The following is an 11,172-nucleotide window of genomic DNA, read 5'->3' on the forward strand; positions in this document are numbered from 1 at the left end:
TCTAAGTTGATGTTATTATCCATCTAAAATTCGCGTTTACATAGATTTTTCATTACGTCAGCATTATTACATCGAGTGAAATTACATTATTTTTTGCTGTGTAGAGCAAATATCTTGAAAATAAAAAGGTTTAGGAGAAAACTGTCTTCTGCAAAGTTGATCATAGGACTGCTGATTTCCACTTGGTAACTATTTTAATTCAGAATTAACTCACCAGGTGGCGCACAGACGCCAACAAATGTCGCATATATAAGCAACATATGAAACAACTTTCCAGCGTACAAATATTTGCTTCGTTTCTATCTCAGTCCAGCGATGAGATACAAAATTGATGTCTTCGACAAAGTTGAACAACTAAATATCACCTAGTCGCATAGAACCTTATAAATTCAGAAAACACTCCCAAGATGGCGCTAGTGAGCCAAAACTTTATTTGCTTATATCTTAGTCCAGTTATGAGATATAAAAATGGTGTCTTCGACAAAGTTGAACAACTAAATAATACCTATTCGCATAGAACCTTATAAATTCGGAAAACACTCCCAAGATGGCGCTAGTGAGCCAAAACTTTATTTGCTTATATCTTAGCCCGGTTATGAGATACAAAAATGGTGTCTTCGACAAAGTTGAACAACTAAATAATACCTATTCGCATAGAACCTTACAGATTCGGAAAACGCTCCCAAGATGGCGCTAGTGAGCCAAAACTTTATTTGCTTATATCTTAGCCTAGATATAAGATACAAAAATGGTGTCTTCGACAAAGTTGAACAACTAAATAATACCTATTCGCATAGAACCTTACAAATTCGGAAAACGCTCCCAAGATGGCGCTAGTGAGCCAAAACTTTATTTGCTTATATCTTAGTCCAGTTATGAGATATAAAAATGGTGTCTTCGACAAAGTTGAACAACTAAATAATACCTATTCGCATAGAACCTTATAAATTCGGAAAACACTCCCAAGATGGCGCTAGTGAGCCAAAACTTTATTTGCTTATATCTTAGCCCGGTTATGAGATACAAAAATGGTGTCTTCGACAAAGTTGAACAACTAAATAATACCTATTCGCATAGAACCTTACAAATTCGGAAAACACTCCCAAGATGGCGCTAGTGAGCCAAAACTTTATTTGCTTATATCTTAGCCTAGATATGAGATACAAAAATGGTGTCTTCGACAAAGTTGAACAACTAAATATCACCTAGTCGCATAGAACCTTATAAATTCAGAAAACACTCGCAAGATGGCGCTAGTGAGCCAAAACTTTATTTGCTTATATCTTAGTCCAGTTATGAGATACAAAATTGGTGTCTTGGATAAAGTTGATCAACTAAGTTAGATCTATTATTATTATCTCAGTTCAGTGATGATATACAACGTTGGTGTCTTCGACAAATGTGTTTAACTGAATGAGATCTAGTCACCCGAAAACTTATTAGTTGGGAAAACACTCCCTATATGGCGCTAGTGAGCAGAGATTTTATTTGCTTGTATCTCAGTCCAGTTATTAGATACAAAATTGATGTCTTCGACAAAGTTGATTAACAAAATGAGACATATTCGCCTAAAACGTTTTTAGTTCGGAATACACTCAAAAGATGGCGCTAGCGATCGAACATTTTGATTGTTTATATCTTAGTTCAATGATGAGATACAACATTGGTGTCTTCGACAAATGTGTTCAACTGAATGAGATCTATTCGCCCGAAAACTTATTAGTTTGGAAAACATTCACTAGATTGCGCTAGTGAGCAAATATTGTATTTGCTTGCATCTCAGTTCTGTTATGAGATACAAAATTGTTGTCTTCGACAATGTTGAACAACTAAATGATACTTAGTCACATAAAACCTTATAACACTGACAAAATGGCGCTAGTGGGCAAAGATTTTATTAGCTAATATCTCAGTCAAGTGATTAGATACAAAGTTTGTGTCATGGACAATGTTGAACAACTAAATGAATCCTATTCGCCTAAAACCATATTAGTTCGGAAAACACTCACAAGGTGGCGCTAGTGGCCAAAAATTTTATTTTTTTTTATATCAGTCCAGCGATGGAACTGAAAAAAATCGAACTCTCGAGTTTGGTATCTTCGTCAAAAGTGTTCAGCTGAATGGGATCTATTCGCCCAGAAACTAGTAGTTGGGAAAATTCTCCCAAGGTGGCGCTAGTAGACAAACACATTATTTGATTCTAGAGATTGGATACAAAGTTAGTGTTTTTGGCACAGTTGGAGAACTGAATGAGACCTATTTGCCTGGAAACTTATTACTTTGGAAATCACCTAAATGTCACTACTGGGCACACATTTTTTTCGCTTATATATCAGTCCACTGATTAAATCCAAAGTAAGCTATTCGCCTAAAACCTTCTTAGTTCGGAAGTCATTCTCATGATTGAAGTCCAGTGATGAAAAATTTGGTATCTTCGAGACGATGATCAACTAAAGGAGATATTTTCGCAAACAAAAAACATATTAGCTGGGAATTGCTTTTATATGCGAAACATCAAGGAAACAACCTATAAGAAATTGGTCTGCCTAGATCAAAACAATGGATACTTACTATCGATTCGAGCAACAATCGCTTATTTTGGATGCAATGCTCCTTACATTTTAAGATGAACCTTGACACCATTTAGATTCTTTGATCGTTTGAAGGGAGTGAAGAACGAAAAAAACCGGCAAATTGACTTATCCATCCATGAACTGAACTCCAATGGTGAAGGGCGGCTGTCAAATAAGAGTAAAATTGAATAGCCGCCAACCTAAGTCCAGAACCAGTTTTATGACTTAAACGTGGAAAAGTAAAAATTATAATTCGCAAAATTACAGGTAATAAATGCGCTTGAAAGATATTGTTTGCAAGCAGTTATTTACTATGCGCTACTGCAGTGCGTTGTTGCCAATTTAATCAGAAAATTCTACCTAACTCCCAAAATGAATGTTTTCGAGAAAATTGATTACGCCTTCGCCATTGTTTGGTCGTTGTTTTGTATGGCTGTTTACCTTTTATGCAGCCCACAGACGCTCAGACGGTTTGACCAACATAGACTCCGCCACCCCGGTTGATGCTCATGTTGGTGCTATGTTTGACCGTGTGTGATGCTGCTTGACGAAACAATTTGACGGTTGACGAATCGGTTCGCTAAAATCAAACGAGTTTGATTTTGCTCAAACCACCGGTGGGCGGAGCCAAATGTTTGACGAACCGATCGTACCGTCTGTAGGGATGTTGCACGAACATCAACGTCATCATGTCAAATTGAAGCTTCGACGTCCCATGAACTGCCGATGCAGATGGGTGCAAAGTCAAAATGCGTGAATTTAATTTATTTTTTTCTATATATTTCACTATCGTTTCCAACAATCTCTTACCGTTTTTTTTATCAAATTCACCAGGGATTCTTTATTTATTCCTCAACCAATTTTTCCAGAAATATCTTCAGAGAATCAATCAGCAATTTTACCTGTGATTCCATCAAAAGTTAAACTAAAAAAATCCATCCAGAGATTGTACCAGGATCTGTACAACAGAGATTCCAACAGGAATTTTACCAGCAATTTTTCCAGGTAATCCTCTTGGAATATCTTTAGGAATTCTACCAAAATTCCTTCATGATTCCACCAGGTGTTCTTCCTAATATTTAATCAAGATTTTGTCCAGTAATTTAACAAGAAATTTCTTTAATAATTCCTTCCTTCATAAATCGTTCCGAAAGTTCACCTGGAATTCCATCAGGAGTTTCTACAGGGATTCCATCAGGGATTCCTCTGAGAATCAGGAGTTCTTCTTCTTCTTGGCGTTACGACCTCACTGGAACAGAGCCTGCTTCTCAGTTTGCTATAATGCTAACAGTTATAATGTGTTCAATGAGAACTTTCACAGTTTTCAACTGAGAGCTTTCTTTGCAAAAGTTGCCATTTTCGCATTCGTATATCGTGTGGCATGTACGATGATACTCTCTGCCCAGGGAAGTCAAGGTCCTTTACATAAAGATCCTGGACCGACCGGAAATTGAACACAGAAACCTTCAGCATGGCTTTGCTTTGTAGCCGCGGACTCTAACCACACGGCTAAGGAAGGCCTATAGAATCAAGAGTTATTGTAGGCAATCAAACACGATTTCATCCTGGCATTCCATCAGGAGAACTTCTAAAGATTCAATCATAAATTTAACGAAGGATTAAGGGGTCTATTTTGTAAATCGAGCGAATTCATGTGACTCGTCTGTTGTTATTGTCGATCAAAGTAAGCATGCATATTTCAGATGTCATCCGTCGACTCCCATAGTAATATAGTCACATAGAGTGACAACTGTCGATAAACTCGAGTGACAGAGCCGAGTCGAGCAAAAATTTTGGTCGACAGTGACTCCAGTCGAGTCGGTTTTGGTCGACTCGAGTTATAAAATAGGGCCCTAATTCAGGAGTTCCCTTAGGGGTTTTTTTTATCAGGACTCCCTCTAGGGATTCCATTGGACGTTCCCCTAGGAATTCCATCAAGAGTTCTTCTGGGGATTTCATCAGATGTTCGTCTAGGGATTCAGGAATTCAGGAATTCTTTCATGGATTCCATCTAGAATTCCTCCAGAGATTCAATCAGAAGTTCTTTCAGGGATTGCACCTGGAACTCAACTAGGGATTTCATCAGAAGTTTCTCAAGGGATTCTATCAGGAGATATTTCAGCGATTCCAACTGGAATTCCTCCACTCTGTCAGTAGTTGCTCTCGGGATGATGCTCATCACGAATTCCTCCAATGATTCCATCAAAAGACCCTTCAAGAATATCTTCACAAATTCTTCCAAGGATTCCTTCAGGAGTTCCCCCAGAGAATTCATCAGGAGCTCCTGTAGGGATTCCATTAAGAGTTCCTTCTGAGATTTTACCCGGAATTCTTCAAGAGATTAAATCAGATGTTTCTCGCGGAATTCCATCATTTTTTTTCTAGAAATATTATGAAGAATTCCTCTAGGAAATCTATCCAAAAACAGGAATTCTTTCAGGGATTTCATCACAAATTCCTAAGAACATTCCATGAGAAGTTCATCTTTGGATTTTATCAGGAGTCCCTCCAATGATTAGGAGCTCCTGCAAGAATATCTATAGATATTCTTCCAAGGAATCCATCAGGAGTTCCTACAGGGATACTATCAGGAATACCGTTAGGGCTTCCATCAGAATTCTTCTGGGGATTGCATCAGGAGTTCCTCCAGAGTTCTTTCAGAGATTCCACATGAATTTCCTCCAAAGATTCAATCAGGATTATAACAGGAATTCCTTGAAGAATTCCAACAGGACTCCTTCTAGGGATATCATAAGGAATTCTTCTAGGTATTCTTACAGGAATTCCATCAGGATCTCCTCCAAGGATTCCATCAGGAGTTCCTTTAGTAATTGCAACTGGAACCCTCCAGGGATTCCATCAGGAATACCTCTAGCAATTCCATTAGAAGTTTCTCCAGCGATTACATCAGTAGTTCCTTCAGAGATTCCACCTGAAATTCTCCCATAGATTCTATCAGGGGTTCCTCTAGGGATTTCATCACTATTTATTCTATGAATTTGATCAGAAATTCCTCCATTGCTTCCATCAGGAGCTCCTTCAATAATATATTTAGGATTTCCTCCAAGGATTTCATCAGGAGTCCCTCCAGGGATTCCATTAAGAGTTTCTTCTGAGATTTCACCCGGAATTCCTCTAGAGATCATATCAGGACTTCTTCGAGGAATTCCATCAAAACTTCTTCTAGGAATATCATAGAGAGTTCCTCCATAGATTCTATCAGGAGTTCCTTCAGGAAACTTATCAAGAGTTCCTTCAGAAATTTCACGAGGAGTTCATCTAGAGATTTCATCAGGAGTCCCTTCAATGATTCTATCAGGAGTTTCTTCAATAATTTCCTTAAATTGCTCCAAGGATTCCATCAGGAGTTCCTCCAGGGATTCTATCAGAAATTCCAATAGGGATTGTATCAGGAGTACCTTTAGGGCTACCATTAGAGTTCTTCTGAGATTCTGTTAGAAGTGCCTCCAGAGTTTATATCAGGAGTTCCCCTCTACGAATTCCATCAGGATTTCTTCTAGGGATATAATAAGCAATTTCTCTAGGTATTCCATCAGGAGTTCCATAGGGAGTTCTTCAAGGGATTTCAACAGGATTTCCTCAAATGATTTTATCTGGAGTTCCTGCAAGAATATCTTTTGAAATTCCTACAAGGGTTCCATCAGGGAATTCCTGATGGTATAAAAAGGAATTATAATTAAATTCTTCAGAAATTTTAACAGGAGTTTCCTTAGAGATTCCATCAGGAGTTCCTTTAGAGATTGTATCAGAAGTTTCTGCAGAGATTTTACCTTCATCCTCCAGGAATCACATGAGAAGTTTCTTCGAGGGATAACATCAGAATCTCTTCTGGGAATTACATCAGGGATATTAAGAAGGGTTCCTTCAGAGGTGTCATTAGCATTTTCTTTAGATATTCCACATGGAATTCCTTATGGGATTCTATCAAGAGTTTCTCTAATGATTCCATCAATGATAACTCAAGTTTTTCCAAGGATTCCATCCGAAGGAGTTCTTCAATAAAATGTTCTCGACTCGCATATCTATAAAAGAGTCATGTTATAAACTATCACATTTATAGACTTCAAAAAATCAACAAATCTATTATGTTAATTTACTTATTAATATCAATTAAATCTGTTTGAAATACGTTAGCAAAAGTCCTACGTAGTTAAAAGGCTTTTCACTAAACTGTCGATACAATGTTGCTTCACTTCCTACTTTTCAATCTCAGGAAATACAAGCCGAGTATCAGTGGATCACACTTCGTAAACTTCGTAAGGCATTTTGCTAGCTAAATCTCGGATGAAACTAAAAAACCGAGATTTGCATAGCCAAGCTTGTGAAAAAAATAAAGTGTGACGATTATGATGAACTCTCACATATTTTACCCCAAAAATGCTTATAATGGTATCTGTAACCATTAATTATTGAGATTAATGTTATCGATCGGAAAAACTCTTAGATGCAAATTTTTGTTTTAGAAGTGGCAAAAATGAATGGATAATACTAACGTTTTGTGTGTGGGTTTTTTAAAGACATTAACACGTAAATGCTTGCAGTGGACGGTAAAGTCCTTTGAAGGAAGCAACACACTTGACAACGGACTAGCATGCAACGCCTAGTGACAAAGTGAAAAGTTTTCCGGACTGAAGTGGGAATCGAACCCACACTACTAGGCACAATGCGGCCAAATGCCTGACGGCACTAACCGCTCGGCCACGAAACCCACATTTTGTCTATGATGAGTATTCAGTTTCTCTTACATTAAAAATTTCGCCCCCCTTTGTACTGTGTTCGCCCCCCAAATTCAGAATTACAAATTATCGCCCCCCTGGACCTGAAAACCGCCCTCCGGGGGGCGATTACGCCCACTTTGGGAATCACTGTTCTATAGTTAACACTGGGAATTTCACCAGAGTTTCGCTAGAATTACCACCAAAATCTACCAGAGTTTCGCCAGAAGTTCAACCATAAAATACTTCAAAGATGTTACTAGGATACTTCAGGATTATCAGAAATTCCTCCAAGTGATATTTACTCAGAGGATCAAACAACACATTTCTCTGAATGCCTTCAGAATGAATCCCTAAAGTAGACCTAAAATACTTTTTTTAATTTCTGAAAAAAAAATCCATGGAGTATTTTTTTAGAATTCCTAGGAGGTATCACCAAAAAAATCATTGTAGAAATTTCCAGAGAATTTCCTAGAGAGATTCTTTATTATATTTCTGGAAGAACTTTTAAAGCAATCCCTGAAGGAGTTTCTTAAATATTCTGGTAGATTCCTAGGAAAAAAAACCTTTAAGAAATACTGTACGGAATTGATGGATAAATTCCTTTAGGGATCCTCGGAGAAATTTATATTAGATTATTGAAGTAATTCCTGGACGAATGCCTCGAATGTTCCCTTCAGAGATACAAAGAAGAATCTTTGGAGAAAACACTGGTGGAATTTATAAAAGAATTTATTCCCTAGAGAAATGCCGAACGATCCTGGGGGATCTCCTCAAAAAATTGCAAGTGAAATCTCTAAAAGAATTCTCTTGGAATCCTTGGAGGAATTCTTGGTGGAACCCCTGGAGGAACTTGATGAATCCTTGGATAAATTATGGGTAGCATCTGTATAGAAATGCCTGAAGTTTCACTGTAGGAATTCTTAAATAAATCTTTGGAGGATTTTTTGGTGGCATTCTTGAAGGATGCATTGCATGAACGACTGGAGAAATCTGTTGAAAAAATACTAGAAAGGATCGCTGAACAAATTCCTGGTGGATTTTCTGAAGTTACTCCTTGTGGTATTTAAGGAAGAGTCCTAGAAGCAAGGCCTTAAAAAGTCCCGGTGCAATCCTTGGGGGAATATCTGATGAATTTCTTGAGAAATCCCTTGAGAAGTATCTGAAAGAATTCGTGATGTGATTCCTGGGTAACACGTAATGGAATCCCTAAAACTAACTACTAGAGAAATTTTTGAAGAAATCTTTGAAAAAATTGTTATAACAATTTCTGGAGGAATTCTAGGAGGCAGCCTTGGAGTTAGCCCTGAAGAAATACTGAAGAAATTCCTTGAGGATTTTTTGGACAGATCTTTGAAGGAATCAGTGGAGGAAATCCACAATTATATGTAGAGGAACATCTAAAGGGATCCTTGGAAAAAAATCCACCTGAATGATTGCCTAAAGAATATTCCACGAAGCAATTTCTGGTTGAATCCGTGGATAAATTTCTGGAGAAATTATTGACAAAATTCGTGGTAGAATCCCAAGAACCACTTTTGGTGGAATCCTTAGTATAACTTATGGATTCCTGGAAAAACTTTAAAGCTGAATAACAAGAGGAAACCACTAAAAGATTCTGGATAGAATGTTGAAAAAAAAATCCAATAGCCATTCCCATATCAATGACTCCTCAGAATATTTTCCGAAAGAGATAATTTCAGAGTTTTGCCGGAATATTTCGTAAGAATTTTAATTGGAATTCCTCATAAATATTCATTTCTTCCGGTACTGCAATGTTAGAAGTTCTTCTCTTCTTTTCTGCGATTATTGCCAGAAAATCGCTTAAAGATTTTTCCTCACAGCCACAGCATTCAAAAAAAATAACAATCACACATTCACTACACTCTCGGCAAGTCTAAAAACATGCGAAGAAATATCGTGTTGCTGCAACCAACCTTGACAGTTGGTCAAACGGCTGTATCAACATAAACTGGTTTGACTAACTTGGGGGCGGAGTCAATGTTGGTCAAACCGTCTGAGCGTCTGTGGGCTGCATTAGAACCAGCGACGCGTTGAGGTAGCAGTAAAGAGCCTTCCTTGCTGAACTCACTCGGGTCAAGAAGTGCGACATTTGAGCGGGCACGCTTCCGTATGCTCCCCAGGTATTCTGGCCAGCTCTAGTGTCAAAAGCTTGGACCGCGTGGATTCGATTCTATCGGTGAATAAGACTATATGCATCAGTGATGCAATAACTTAAACGTTGTAACGCTGTAATGTTGGCTTCAAATATTCACATCTGTAAAGCATGTAATAGTTGGCGTCCAATATTTGACTGTCATTGGACTGAAGGACTAACTTTTGATCAGCACTTATGAAATTCTGATATTGCCAAATATAAATTTCGATCACTGTCAGATCAGAGTCACATTGTATACTAATAACTTGAACCAGAAAAAATATTTTGATAGTTATGTTTCCATTATCAGCTGGCAAGTTTTATATAATCTTTTAAAGACTATTCTGAAACATCTGTAGGTTTTTTTTTCTAAATCAAAATATTTGATGTAAGATTTTATTTTGTTTTTGGTATAAATGGCTTAAGTGTGCATTATTGTACATGTACATTATACATATCTTACTTACGTGGTAGAGCAGAAAATTGAATTGAAGTCACTAAATGATTTAGTTCTGGCATGCACCTTTCGCTTCTGAAATTTGAATTCTTTATGCTGCAATTTCTTTATTAGGGTACGTCCATAAATAACGTCACGCAAAGTTTTGCCATATTCATCCTCCTCAATTTTCGTCTGTATCACACTTTTTGTATGGATTCCAATTTTTATATCAGTAGTCACGTTTCATTGTAACCCCCTCCTTCCTCTTCTGTACGTGACGTAATTTATGAATTACCCCTCACCAGCAATTTTTTCCAACTTGTTTACATTATAATGGGTCAAACTACATGAAAATATGTTTGATTAATCTCGAAAATAAACTTATAGAACAGCTAGATATGGACGACACACTTTCAAGAATTTTTTTGGATCCCCACCATAGACTTGAATATTTTTGGTGAAATAAGGTTTAATTTATGGGAATACGACTATGAGTAACAAAAACGGAGCTGAATTCCAATTGTGAGATACCTTGGGCGTTAACGGGTTAAGAAACGCGGTAGTTCGACCAGAAGTTCAACGTACCGTAATCCGGGGTATCATTGATCAGCGGGGTAACATTGATCGGAATGACTCATCTCATCAAAAGTTCGTGTTATCATTTATTGATGAAACATTTCCAAATCATGAATGGTGCTTCTTTTTCTTATATTCATGAGCTAATAAGAGTTAATATTTTTGCGAAAATTGCGTTTACCTTATGCGTAAACTTTTCGAAATAATGATTTTAGTTGTTAAGGATGACACTTTCAAAGATTCATGTCTCACATAAATTTTGCAAACGATATAAGCACGGAAAATGCGATTCTTACTAAAAATGCCATCGCCGAAAACGATTTCATTGTCAAAACTTTCATAAGTATGCTCAATTAGGCAACATTACCGATTAACTGTTAAGAATGTCAAATTCCCTTTGGAAATTTCCTACCTTTAGGCGTATTCCTTGGTTTGAGGTTTTTTTCATTTTAAAATTACTCAAAAAGTAAATTACTTGCAAGCGTTTGGTCTTCATACTCGGCTTCAGGGGCCATGATTTAAGTAAGTAACGACATTTTCAGTATTACCGAACTTATTTTACATATGTGATCAATGTTACCCCATATCAACAAAATCAAAAAATCACGTAAAACATTTTTTTAACATGCTTAAATCTTTCAATAAACCAAATACAGTATATAGTCTCGAGGTATGGGTGGCAGTACTTGT

Source organism: Aedes aegypti, chromosome 1 (assembly GCF_002204515.2).
Source record: "Aedes aegypti strain LVP_AGWG chromosome 1, AaegL5.0 Primary Assembly, whole genome shotgun sequence".
Lineage (NCBI taxonomy): Eukaryota > Metazoa > Arthropoda > Insecta > Diptera > Culicidae > Aedes > Aedes aegypti.